Source organism: Saimiri boliviensis, chromosome 17, assembly GCF_048565385.1.
Source record: "Saimiri boliviensis isolate mSaiBol1 chromosome 17, mSaiBol1.pri, whole genome shotgun sequence".
Lineage (NCBI taxonomy): Eukaryota > Metazoa > Chordata > Mammalia > Primates > Cebidae > Saimiri > Saimiri boliviensis.
In genome coordinates, this window is record NC_133465.1 from 53,363,195 (window position 1) to 53,377,248 (window position 14,054).

General features: G+C 35.2%; 1 protein-coding gene across 8 annotated transcripts in view; it reads left to right on the forward strand.

The window, feature by feature from the left end:
• The window catches only part of TANC2 (tetratricopeptide repeat, ankyrin repeat and coiled-coil containing 2), a 442,578-nt gene that overhangs the window by 90,792 nt on the left and 337,732 nt on the right, over nt 1-14,054 (forward strand). The window lies entirely within an intron of this gene.

Here is a 14,054-nt window from a genome sequence, read left to right on the forward strand (position 1 = left end):
AGAAAACATTAGTAGCGCATTCTGTGGTGAGATATGGAAAATCAGTAGAATGAGCCGAGGAGTTGGCACTTCATATTTTATTGATGACTGTAATGCAGTGTGAGTTCGCATTGCACATAGTCATGATTTAAATGATTACCTCTTTTTTGAAAGCAAAATGTTTGTAAGAACGGCCATGTTGTAGACAGGGAGTATAAAGGAGAGGAAGTAGGACAAGTAACATTTCTCTGTCCTTGGTTTCTTGAACAATATTCAGCATTGACTCAAGGCACTGTCATTTCAGAAGTACAGTATAGAAACAACTGAACATTAAGCATAGATGAAACATGGAGGTTTAGTTTCCCACCCTCTCCTAGAAGCACTTTGCTTATGTACTCATATATTTTGGGTTTCTGTGGACGTGTTACTCGGGAGCTGTCCAGTTGAGACAAGATGTTTACTTAAGCCACACCCAGCAGATTCAGCTTTTTAATGTGTTGGGGCCACTATTTTAATCCTGTGCTGATTTGTAACCATCATCTGTTGGATCCCTTTGAGTTGTAAAAAGAAAGAAAATACTAGATTCACAGATTTTAGCTTAATATGTTTTTGAATATCTGAGTTGCTGTATTAATAGCATAGAAGAGCAGTATTTAAGTTAGGTAGCATTTATCTCTGGAAGAGAGAGAATATGTGTATGGTTCCGTTACAAGTGTAATGCAAGTATGCTGATCATATAGCTAACAATGCTGCTGGCATATTATTTTGGTTAGTGTTGTGGGTAGTAAGTTGGAGGATGACATTGAGAATTCAGCTTTTCTTACTTGAGAAAATGTTTGTCCAAACATTTTAAATACTTAATTTTTCTATGCTTTCAAAAGATTTGGAAAAGATTCAGCCTGAGCTTGAAAATCTATGATGTTTTATTCCATGCTAAAGACATTTTGTATGTGATAAGAATTAACAACTGTATGACTGCCTGCCATTGTGTTGGATTACCTTACCCACCTTACTGTAGACAAAAATATTAAGGAATCAGCAATAATCCTAGTAGTCTCCATAGTACTCATATTGTATATTTTCAGAAACTCTTTTTTGTAGCCAAAGCAAATTCTGTGTTCTCCCCAAAAAGAAAAATTAAAAACAAGTCTCTCATCTGTACTATATTTCTCTGATTTTATTGAATTACAAACAAGAATAATAATGAGATTTTTTGGTCAAGTTTAGTGACAATAACTACAGATTGAAATATACTATATTATTGAAATGTTTCATGGATCTAAAATGTTATATAACCCTGATGGAATGTTGCAGATGAAACAAAGAAATCTGATTGGTTCCTCACAAGATACAGCAGCCTCTGAATCCATTCTAACCAGAGGCTTTTACAGCAGCCTGGGTGATTAGTATCACGTAAAAACAAAAACGCCTTGGAGAAGGGAAGGGGTTTGGAAGAGAAAATGAAGTCGCTAAAGCACTTCAGTAATCTTAATCACTGAACTTTTTTTTTAGCGTCTTCTCTAATTTCTGTTTTTTGCTTTGCTCGTTGTTACTTAACGGGAGTGTTATATTCTATCAAGTTAAAGAACTTTCTAAGTAGTATTCTGTAGTGAACTAGAAGGGTCTCTCTAAAAAGTTCTGTGTTAAGTGATAGAATGGGTTAAGGAATAACATAATTTCAGAACATTAATTAAATATGGATGAGTGGGACTTGTTGAGGGAAGGAGACGGATGTAATGGAAAAGAGTTCTGAAGAACAGGACACTAACTCTTTGGTCCCACCCTTCCCTATCATATTAAAATTGCATTAGATAATTTGTTGTCGAAGACTTTATGATGCTTGGTGAGGGCACATTGTTATTGACACTCAAACAGCAGGATGCTGCAAGTCAGAACAGGTAGAGAATTGTTTGCTGTCTGCCAGCTATTGGAAATACCCTTGAGATGTGAGAATAATGTATGTTAGCTTTTACGTATTTATTATTCTTGGCTAGATAGCCTGCTGGAATATAGTTGCAAATTTTAGTACAAAATGTGTAACCTTTCTGTGCTTTTACAGAAAATATTTAAAATCTGCCTGTACTTTATTAAAATTGGAAAATTCTTAAATGGTAATAGGTCAACTTCAGTTATAGGATTTGGGGGAGGGAAAGTTACTGTGAGCAGGAATGAGCATTTACATTAAGAGAATGAATAATATTGAAAGGAAGTAGAGAAGCATCATAAAATAAAGCATATTAAAGAAAAAATATATAGATACATCCTTATAAAAATTAACCATATTTAGTAGGTTTCTGTGCTTATTTTCTAAATTATCCGATATGCTAATAGAGGCAGGCTGAAGGCAGCTGGCTGCAAGTGTTACAAGCTGAAAACAAAATGGCTGGCAAAGATTAGTACTGTAAATTTGCAATAGAGAGCTGGATGCATTTAAAATATCTTTTGTTGAAAGAGTGTTAAAAAGTTAAATGATCGGGGAATGACTGCTATATGAGCTATTTTTGACAACAAACATTTTATTAAAGAAAATGTACATTGATTACAGCATGGAAACAAAAGGTTTTACACTCTAAATACACTAACTCATTTTTAACTAAGCAATAAAAAACTCTTGTTAGTGTTTATTTAGCCATCATTTTCTTTGTAATTTTAAGACCCAAGTAGTTTTTGAGGATATTATTTATGAATCTTTCAGATTAACAGTGTGGTTAAGGGTAGAAGAAATTAAGTAAAGAATTTGTTACATTCTTGGAATGGGGAGGTGGAATTGAGAGATAAGTTTCTGGGAGTTTTAAGTATTTTTTTAATCTGCTAGACTAGCCTACATTAAGGATGGAAGAAATAGAGTCAGTGGAAAACTTAGAGATAAGAATGAAAATATACTTTACAAAGTAACAACATCCATAGATCTGTATTTTATTTTTATTTTCTATTAAAGACCTGCTCATAAAAACATTTATATTTTAGAAAAGATTTTTCTCTATATAACCATAACCTACTTCCATTGATTTTTAGCAATTGTTGAAAGATTATATGACATGAAAATTGTTGATAGTCTTGGTTAGATTGACAAATAGTTTCAGGAATTAATTAAGTAGATTGAAGACAGCACGTACACATTATAAAGGCTATGTACTTTAAGAGGACAAAAAATATAAGAATTAATTACTTAAGTAGATTGAAGACAGCATGTACATTCACGTATCTATCTGTCACATTATAAAGGCTATATACTTTAAGAGGGCAAAAATGTGAATTTGTTATTGCCACTTCTCTAGCACATAGTATAATGCCCTATCACTTAATGGGTTCCGAGTAATCGATGTACAAATAATAATCAAAAACATGTGTAAGTACACACATACATATATGCATACATACATACATAAACTCATACATAATTATGTTGATTTAATTTTCACAACCTTGTGGAATAAATTCTACTATTTTATTCATTTAACAGATCAAAAAACTGAGGCAGAGTAAGAGGTTAAGTAACTTGACCAAAGTCATACAGTAAATGGTGGAATTTGGACTTGTACTCTTATACTTTGAACTCTTTCATCTTTTTCTCTAGTAATTGAAGATTAAGCTGTATTAGCATTCACCCGTATCTTTAGCCCTCAGGAACATACTGTACACACACACATATACACACACACATACACGTATATATTCACACATATATCCATATATATACACACACACATCCGTATATATATGTATATATATGTGTGTGTGTGTCCGTATATATATATGTGTGTGTGTGTATCCGTATATATATGTATATGTGTGTGTGTGTGTGTGTGTGTGTGTGTGTGTGTATTTGTATATATTCTGGCAGAAACTGCAAAACAGAAAACCTTTTTGCTACATCTTTAAAAATTGCTTTAACTGATGTTTTGTTTTCTAAAGTCCTTTTTTAATCATTTAGCTGTAGCTGATGACCATTATCATCATCAACTAATGCAGATGTACATTTAAAAGTAGTTTAAAAGCCCATAGCAAGTGTATACAGGAAACAGTTGGAAAAATGTATGAAGTTTCCTATATTCCCCAAAATGGCTGCCAACATCTGTCATTCATCAAGTCCACTTGATTAAAACTTCAGAATATTTCTGAACTTTGTCTTCTCTTTACCTCTTTGTTCTCATTTCTTCAGGATCGTATCTCACTTAAATTACTGTGTCTACAATCTCAGTACCCTTTAGTTCATTCTCTGTTTTGCTGTGAGAATGAATTTTCTTAAATGTTCATCTGATTTTTCTAAAATGTAAATCCCATTCTTTTTCCAAATAAAACATAGCTTGGTGTTTTACTAGTTCTCATTGCTATAACTGTATCCTAACACACATGCACACAGACATAGATAATATATAGACCAGACATATTTAGAATTTGGTTTAAAAAGATTAATATTTGAATCTCCTTTATCAGAGATGAAAATTTCCAGTATAAATGTGTCCATGAACGATTTTTAGTTTAGTGTTGTGTGTTTTAAAATATAATAAGTAGTATCATTTCTGTATCATTCTGCAACTTGCTATTGTGCTCTTGTTAGAAACTATTTTCTTTTATGTATTGTATAGTATTCAATGTTATGAGCTTATTTCTTCCATCCATTTCCCTCCTAATATGAATTTGAGTTTTCTGTTTGTGTGTGTGTGATCACAAATAATGTTCCAGTGAATATCCTTACCTGCACATTAGAGTTTTTCTAGGTGCTATACCTAGAAATGGACATGCAAATGTAGGTTATTTGCATTTTTAGGTTATTTGCATTATTACTTGCACTACATGATTTCACTACTTTGTCACTGTACCAATTTATATTCTTAGAAGTGTTTGAGAGTTTCTGTTTTGCCATGTCCAGTAGTCAATCATATGGTCAGATTTCTTCCTTTTTCTCAATCTGGTAGGAGAAAGGTAATGTCCGAGTGATTTAATTTGTTTCCTTAATTTCTAATGAAGTTGAACATCTTTTCATATGTTTTATAGACCTTTAGAGTTCCTCATTTGTTAATAACCTCTTTATCTCCTTTATGCATTTTTCTGTTGGATTATTTATCTTTTATTGATTTATAGGAATTCTTTATGTACTCTGGACAGATTCAGCAAACTGTAGCCCATGGGCCAAATCCAGCCTTCCACGTGTTCTGTGTGGCCTGTGAGCTAAGGATGGCTTTTCAATTTATTTTCCAATGATTCTGAAAAAAAAATTAAAGGAGAATAAAATGTTACAACCTATGAACATTATAGAAAATTCAAATCTCAGTGTTCTTGAATAGTTTTAGTGGGATACAGACACACTCATTTATTTACTTATTGTGTGTGCCTGCTTTTGCACCACAGTGGCAGAGTTGAGTAGTCGTGGCAGAGAGCATATGGTCTGCAAAGCCTAAAATATTTACTCTCTTTATAGAAAAAGTTGGCAGACCCTTGTTTTAGATTGATCCTTAGTCTGTGACATTTATAACAGATATCTTCTGTCAGTCTGTACCCTGTCTTAAAACATTGCCTTTAGTTTTAGGAGCGAAATTCCAAACTTCTGTTGAATAGAAGTTTAAAATTTTAATTTATTCAAATCAATCATTCTTTTTTATACTACATGTTATTTCAGAAGTCTTTCTTTACTCAGAGACCACAAATACATTCTCCTAGATTTTCTTGAAATAGTTTTGAAGTTTTGTTTTTCATTTCCATGTGTTTAATACATTTGAATTTTTAAATTATTTTGGTAAGGAGGTTATGGTATAAGAAAAGGGTCTAATTTTTTTTGTCTCGTGGAGAAAGTCATTTTCCCCACCACATTCGTTGTTGAATAGCCATTTATTTCTCCAGTGATTTATCATGCCAGCTTTTTCACGTACGAAGAATCATATGAGTCTTTACTGGGTTCTTTATTCAGTTCTTTCCATATTCTTTTTATTTAAAAAATTATTTTTAGAAAGTAGAGATGGGGGTCTCACTATATTGCCTAGGCTGGTCCCAAACTCCTGGGCCCAAGTGATCTTTCCACATTAGCCTCCCAAGTAGCTGGGACTATAGGCACACACCATCATGCCTGGCTTCTTTCTTTATTTTTTGATTAAATATTTTCATATTCTATTTGGTCATAATGATTCCTGTTATCTAATTACTTAATCACTGTATTCACTTTTCCTCCTTACTTGGGAGAAAAATACAAAATATAACACTCAAGAACTTTACTAATGATAAGTTTAGGGAAAGGAATATTGTTTTGAAATTTTGTATATTGTATATACAAAGGTCATACTGTTATTTTTAATAAATTCCTTAACATATTTTGATTTCATACACCATGGAATATTATGCAGCCATCAAAAACGATGAGTTCATGTCCTTTGTAGGGACATGGATGAACCTGGAAACCATCATTCTCAGCAAACTGACACAAGAGCAGAAAATCAAACACCGCATGTTCTCACTCATAGGCGGGTGTTGAACAATGAGAACACATGGACACAGGGAGGGGAGCACTACACACTGGGGTCCGTTGGGGGAAAATAGGGGAGGGACGGGGGGTGGGGAGGTGGGAAGAGATAGCATGGGGAGAAATGACAGATACAGGTGAGGGGAAGGAAGGCAGCAAACCACACTGCCACGTGTGTACCTATGCAACAATCTTGCATGTTCTTCACATGTACCCCCAAACCTAAAATGCAATTAAAAAAAACATATTTTGATCTCAAATTTCTAGTTTCATCGCCATTATTATTATAATTAAGTAATGCAGTACAGATTAGGTACCCACAAGTGCATGGTATTATGCTAAGTACTTTAAAAAAACATTTATGTATAACTGGTAAAGACAAAGTATTACTTAGGCATAATGGGATGAATAAAGATAATTTATTTGAAAAAACAAAATTGAGGAATATTTAGATAATATATGATTATTTAGCTTTGTATTACTTTGATTTTTCCAATGAGTATCTGTATATTTAAACTTAGAGTCAAAACATAAGGAGGTTGTGTTTTTTTCTTGGAAGCGAAATGGAGAAGGGAAGATAGGATTTTTAGTCTGTCAGAAGCTGTCGTTCTGTATAGAGAGTAAGAGGTTTCTTGTGAGCCATGTCACAAAATAAAAATAGGCTGTTATTCATATCTTTTGAAATTTTTGTATCCTCATATATATGAAGTCAGGGATTTTAGGTGAAAACTATTTTATCCTTACTCCTCAGGTATACAGTAGTTGTTTTTCAGGTGCCTGATTTAGACATCTGAAGGTAGAGATCAGAGACTGAAAGAAAGCCAATATTAGAAAAAGTAGGTATGATTAGAAATTAAGCTGGAGAAGTAGAGCCTTGTAGATTGTGTTAAATTTTATATCTTCTGATGGGAGGACATTTAAACATTCTAAGTATAAAGTGAGGTTACTATTAGATTTGCATTTCTAAATGATTACTCGGCTATTTGTGGATATTTGTTGAGAAGAGGATGGATATAGGGGTGGATGCAGGTTGGAGATGGAGACAAGTGGATGGACTCAAGACATTTAGGAGGGAAAATCAACAATATTTGATGACTGAGATGGGGAGCTCTGTTGGAGAGGATCAGGTTTGAAGGGATGAAGGGAAGTTTAGAATTTCATGTTTCAGTAGTTTGAGTTTGAGGTATATTTGAGACATCCAAGTAGTTATTTCAAAAAGGCAGTTGTTATGTAGACAGACTGTGCCAATTTATATACAAATAAATGAATAGGGGCTCCCTAGTATAATAATGGATTTAAAAGTATATAGAGGAAGAAAGATATATTTTCTTCATTCATTGCTAGGTTCATGACTGACACCCCTATAACAAAAGACAGATTTGTTAACAAATAAAAAAGCATACAAATTTACTTAATGAATTTTATGTGGCACTGGAGCCTTCATAAGAAAATGAAGACCTGAAGAAATGAGTAAATCTGTGTATTTTTTATGTTGGATTTGATGAAGTGGATAGCTGTGAAGAAGTATGACTGGATAAAAAAGTAAGATTTTATGATAGTAAACTGGGGGTGGGGTGTGGAGGGGCTTAGCAAGACCTTTTATTAACATTCTTTTCTGTATCCCTCTGTCTTCAGCGATAAATATGTTTCTTTCCTCCAGTTATAGGTAGGACCTCTTGAATGAGGGTCTTAGACCTGCTTTAGGAGAAGAGTAAAAACTCCTTTCTAGGTGTTAGGAGTATGTTTTAGGAAGAAGCGTGAGGGAAGGGTGAGAGTGATCTTTCTGATGCCACGGTGCTGTATTTTGAGGTATCATGTTCTGAACTCCATCAAGTAAAACATAAATATTTGGGTTGAGAATTGAGAATTATTGCAGAACTCCAGTTTGAGAACACCTTATTTGGTCTTTGAAAAAACAAAAAGGGTTAGACAGTTTCACTTCTGACTAAGTGAATGTTTCCCTCCATCTAGCACAAGACCTGGAATTAATGAGGTAATAAGTAGGGTGGTTACACATGTAAGTCTTAAATCCATCTTGATTTGATTTTTGCATATGGTGTAAGGAAGGATTTCAGTTTCAGTCCTCTGCATATGGCTAGCCAGTTATCCCAGTACCATTTATTGAATAGGGAGTTCTTTCACCATTGCTTGTTTTTGTGAGCTTTGTTGAAGATCAGATGGTTGTAGATGCGTGGCCTTCTTTCTGGGCTCTATATTCTGTTATATTGGAGCTGGAGGCCATTATCCTCAGCAAACTGATGCAGGAACGGAAAACCAAGTACTACATGTTCTTTCTTGTAAGTGGGAACTAAATGATGAGAACACATGAAGACAAAGAGGGGAACAGCAGACACTAGGGCCTACTTGAGGGTGGGCGTGGGAAGAGGGGAGAGGATCACAAAAAATAACTATTTGTTGCTAGCCTTGGTACCTGCATGATGAACCAATCTGTACACCAAACCCCTGTGACACAAGTTTACCTGTGTAACAAACCTGTACATATACATCTAAACCTAAAATAAAATAGAGTAAATCAACCCTCCATCTTTTGTTCTCTCTCTCTTTTTTTTTTTTTTTTTTTGAGATGGAGTCTCTCTCTGTTGCCCAGGCTGGAGTGCAGTGGCATTATCTGGGCTCACTGCAACCTCTACCTCCCAGGTTCAATTGATTTTCCTGCCTCAGCCTCCTGAGTAGCTGGGATTGCAGGTGCATACCACCACACTCGACTAATTTTTTAATTTTTAGCAAAGATGGGGTTTCACAGTGTTGGTCACGCTGGTCTCAAACTCCTGACCTCATGATCTGCCTGCCTCGGCCTCCTAAAGTACTGGGATTACAGGAGTGAGCCACCTCACTGTGCCCGTCTTCTGTTCTCTTAATGGCATTATAATCAAGCAACCGAAATTCCCAAATTTCCAAAGAATTCTGAGGCATCCAGAATTCCTTTCTTTCCTTCATTTTATTCATGCATATTAATTAATTCAACAGCTATTTTTTGAGTACCTTCTATGTGTCGGATGCTATTCTAGGCATGGCTAATAAAGCATTGAACACAAAATTATTTGTTCTCATGGAATTTATATTCTAGTGGAGGAAGATGATCAGAGTTAAGATGAATAGGTAAAATACAGACTATGTTATTGATAAGTACTAAGAAAAATAAAGCGAAGAAGAAGTGAAAAATGTATGTCTGTGTGAATATGGTGGTGGTGGAGTACTATTTTAGAGAGATGAGGGAAGGAATCACTGGGGGGACAGTTATGTATCTACCCAAAGGGAATGCAGGAACAAGCCATGCTGACATCTGGGAGAAAAGTATTTCAGGCAGAGGCCTTGATACAAGTATATTCTTAGAGTGTTTAAAGTACAATGAGGAGAGCCAGCATGCTTCAGAAAAGTCAGAGAGCAAGAGTGGTAGGAGATGATGTCAGAGAGGTAATAGGGCCCAGGTAAGGTAGGGCCTTGATCTAAAGACTTTAACTTTTACTTACAATGAGAAACCTTTGGAGGGTTTTGAGGAGAAGACTTTCATGATCTGATTTGTGTTTAACAGAACCATTCTGGTTGCTCTGTTGAGAACAGATTGAAGCTGGGCTGGGACAGAAGCAGAGAAACCAGGTTAGTCATGAAGGTGGCTTGGAGATTCAGGGTGGAGGTAGCAGAGGGTGAGAAGTAGATTGTGTATATCATGTATAGCTGACAGGATTTACTTATGGATTGTATGTGCAGTGACAGAGAAAAAGAGGAATTAAGGATGACTCCATGTTTTGTGGCTTATACAACAAAAGAAAGGAGTTGCTGTTTACAGAGATGAGGAAGACTGTGAGAGGAGCAGGTTCCTGGAGGACTATTAGGACATGTTAAATTTTGAGATACCTGTGTAAGATGAAAGTGGAAATGAGGCCGGGCACAGTGGCTCACGTATGTAATCTTAGCACTTTGGGAGGTTAAGGTGCGTGAATGAATCACTTCCACCCAGGAGTTTGAGACCAGCCTGTACAACATAGCAAGACCCCATCTTAAAGGAGTCTTAAGACCCCCAAAATAAAAATTAGCCAGGCCTGGTGATGTGCACCTACTCAGGAGACTGAGGTCTCCTGAGAGATCACTTGAGCCTGGGAATTTGAGGCTTCAGTGAGCTGTGATCATGCCCCAGCACTTCAGCCTAAGCGACGAATCAAGACCCTGTTTCAAAAAAAAAAAAAAAAAGTAAATGAAAATATAGGGTAGGCAATTCCATGAATATGAATTTCATGGATGAGGCCCAGATTAGATATAAATTTGGGAACCATCAGCATAGATGAAACATAAAACCATGAGTTCATTTGAGATAACCAATGAAATATATATGGCAAATAATACAGATTATAAAGTAAGCCCTGGGGCACTCTATCATGTAGAGATTGGGGAGGTGAGAAAGAATAAGCCAAGGAGACAGAAGGAGTCGGAAAACAGGAGCAAAACCAGGCAAGTGTGGCATCTTGGAAATCAAGTGAAGAGAAGACTTCAAGAAAGAAAGAATTAACTACATAAAAAATTTACTACATCAAATGTTGATAAGTCAAAAAATAAAACTAAGAACTGACTGTTGGACTTAACAGTCGACTTTATGGGAGATTTTGGTACTTGTGGATTACCTGGAATGGTAGGATCAAAAGCCTCAGGAGAGTGGATTTAAGGAAGAAATAAAAAAGGAATTGATGGCAGCAATTAGAAATGACTCTTTCAAATGAGTACACTCTTTGCAATTCTGTGTCCTAAATATTTGACTAGTCTACCCTTTTCTTCTGATTTTCAGTGTTTGTGCATTTAATTAGGTTTTCCTTTCCTCTGAGCTTATGGCAGTGATCTCTTTACTTTTAGGCCATGGCCTACACCACTGACTTATATATACTTGCCAAGGTTGTCTTTTGAAAACACCAGTCAGATCATGCCACTCCCTTGCATAAATGATGTCCTTTATTTTCTTCCCTACACTTATAGCATAAAGTTCAAATTGATCATCATGAATAATGTTTATGCCTTTTGTGATTATGCTTTTTATGATTATGCCTCTGCCTACTTTTCTAGTTTCATGTCCTGCTTCTTGTCTATACTTTCTGTGTTTTAGTTACACTGAACTTTTTAGATTTCTCTAAGTGACCTTTACTTTCATTTGTGTCTTTGGAAATAAAATCTGATACTGTTCCTGAAAACTCTAGCTCAAACTTGAGAAGCTGTGGCTTCCCTAAGATATAGGTTAATGTGAAGAAGGCAGAGGCTGTTCTAGCTTTTGGAATCTTAGGAAAATGATTTATTATTTAGTTAATTTGTTTGTTTATTTATCTTTGGTGTTATCTGTTGAAACTGGATGTTGAGGAGGATACACATGAATCTCACTCTTTGTTGAGCATAGACTGATGCAGGAATCCATGGATCAGTCAAACAATTAATAAATTAAACTCTATTACAGATATGTATGTATAAATGGTTCCCGACTTAGGATGGTTGAATTTAAATGATTTTTCAACTATAATGGTGGGAAAGTAATACATATATACTAGAAACTATACTTTGAGTACCCATACAACCTTATTCTTTTACTCTCAGAACAGTCTTTAGTAGATTACATGAAATAGTCAATGCTTTATTAGAAAATGGTTTTATAATTTAAAAAATTTGTGTTAGATGATTTTGCTCAACTGTAGGCTAATGTCAATGTTATGAGTACATTTAAGGTAGAGTATGTAAAGCTATATATTCTGTAGGTTAGGTGTATTATGTGTATTCTCAACTTAGGTTATGTATATTATATGTATTCTCAACATGATATCTTCTACTTACAGGGGTTTATCAGGACATAACCCTGTTGTAAGGTGAGGAATATTTATATAGGAAAAAACATAGTGCACACCCTGTGGCTAAGGCGGGACTATTGTATGAATAATGTGCTGAAGAAGCACAGAAGAGAGAACAGTTCTTTCTGGTAGGCATCCAGAAAATCTGTGTAGGAAGAGGAATGATCTTTCAGTAAAAGGATCTTATTGTTGATCATGGATATGATAGATGAAGATTCCATTTATTTAATGTGTGCTTACTTTGTGCCAGATGTCATGCTGTGTTTTATGAATGTTGCTGCATTTGTTTCTCACAACAACCACATAGAGCATTCTGATAACAATTTCACAGTTAAGGAAACTGAGGTTCAGATAATTTAATTGTTTTCCTAAAGTCATATAAATAGTAAGAGTTCAAAAATTGAGTCTATCTCAACTCTACTAGACACCAAGCACTGTTTGCACATATTGGATATAATTTCATTATACAGTTAAGTGGAGGGAGTTACATTTTATGCATAGGAAAGAGCATAAATTGATGGAGGCCTTATAGTATGTTTCCTTTTTTAATATCATTGAGTAGTTTCACACTGCCATAGTATAGAGGAGTATACTGTTTAGGATTTTTATGGTTGCAAGTAACAGAAAATTTGACTCAGACTTGTTCGATATAAGGGGTTAGCAAACTTTTCCTGTAAAGTACTGGGTAGTAAGTGTTAACTTATATCCTATGGTTTATTCCCTCTCGGTTACAAGATAGCAGCTAGCGTATTCAGGGGCTCCATTGGTCTTTTTCCATATTTAGGGAGATACAGCATTTTTTCCAGAAGTCCTCTCTAATCTCTTGAACTTAATCCCATCTCTGTTACAACTACTGAACTCTGCCATTGCAACACAAATGCAGCCATAAACTGTACGTGAATCACTTGTTTACTTTTATGACTGGGTACTAATAAAACATTATGGACACTAAAATTTGAATTTCATATATTTTTTGAGTCACAAAATATTATTTCAGTTATTTTCAGTCATTTAAAAATGTAAAAACTATTCTGAGCTCTACAGCTATGCAAAAATAGGTGGCAGGGCAGATTTGGCTTGCAGGAATGTGTTGACCTCTGGCCTGATAGGATCAAATTCACACATAACAATATTAACCTTAAATGTAAATGGGCTAAATGCCCCAATTAAAAGGCACAGACTGGCAAATTGGATAAAGAGTCAAGACCCATCGGTTTGCTGTATTCAGGAGACCCATCTCACATGCAAAGACACACATAGGCTCAAAATATAGGGGTGGAAGAGTATTTACCAAGCAAACGGAAAGCAAAAAAAAGCAGGGGTTGCAGTCCTAGTCTCTGATAAACCAGTTTTAGGTTCATTCCATGTCTTTGCTATTGTGCACAGTGTATGTATGTGTATCATACATACACATGTATGATAATGATCATACATGTTTGTGTCTTTATGGTAGAACAATTGTTTTGGGTATAAACCCAGTAGTGGCATTGCTGGGTTGAATAGTGATTCTGTTTTTAGCTCTTTGAGGAATTGGCACACTTCTTTCCACAATGGGTGAACTGAATACACTCTCACCAACAGTGTATAAGCGTTACCTTTTCTCCACAATTTGCCAGTGTCTGTTTTTTGTTTGTTTGTTTATTTTGACTTTTTAAGTAATAGCCATTCTGACTGGTGTGAGATGGCATCTCATTATGGTTTTGATTTGCAATCTCCAATGATCAGTGATACTAAGCTTTTTTTCCCCCAAATGCTTGTTGGCCACATAGATATGTTTTCTTTTG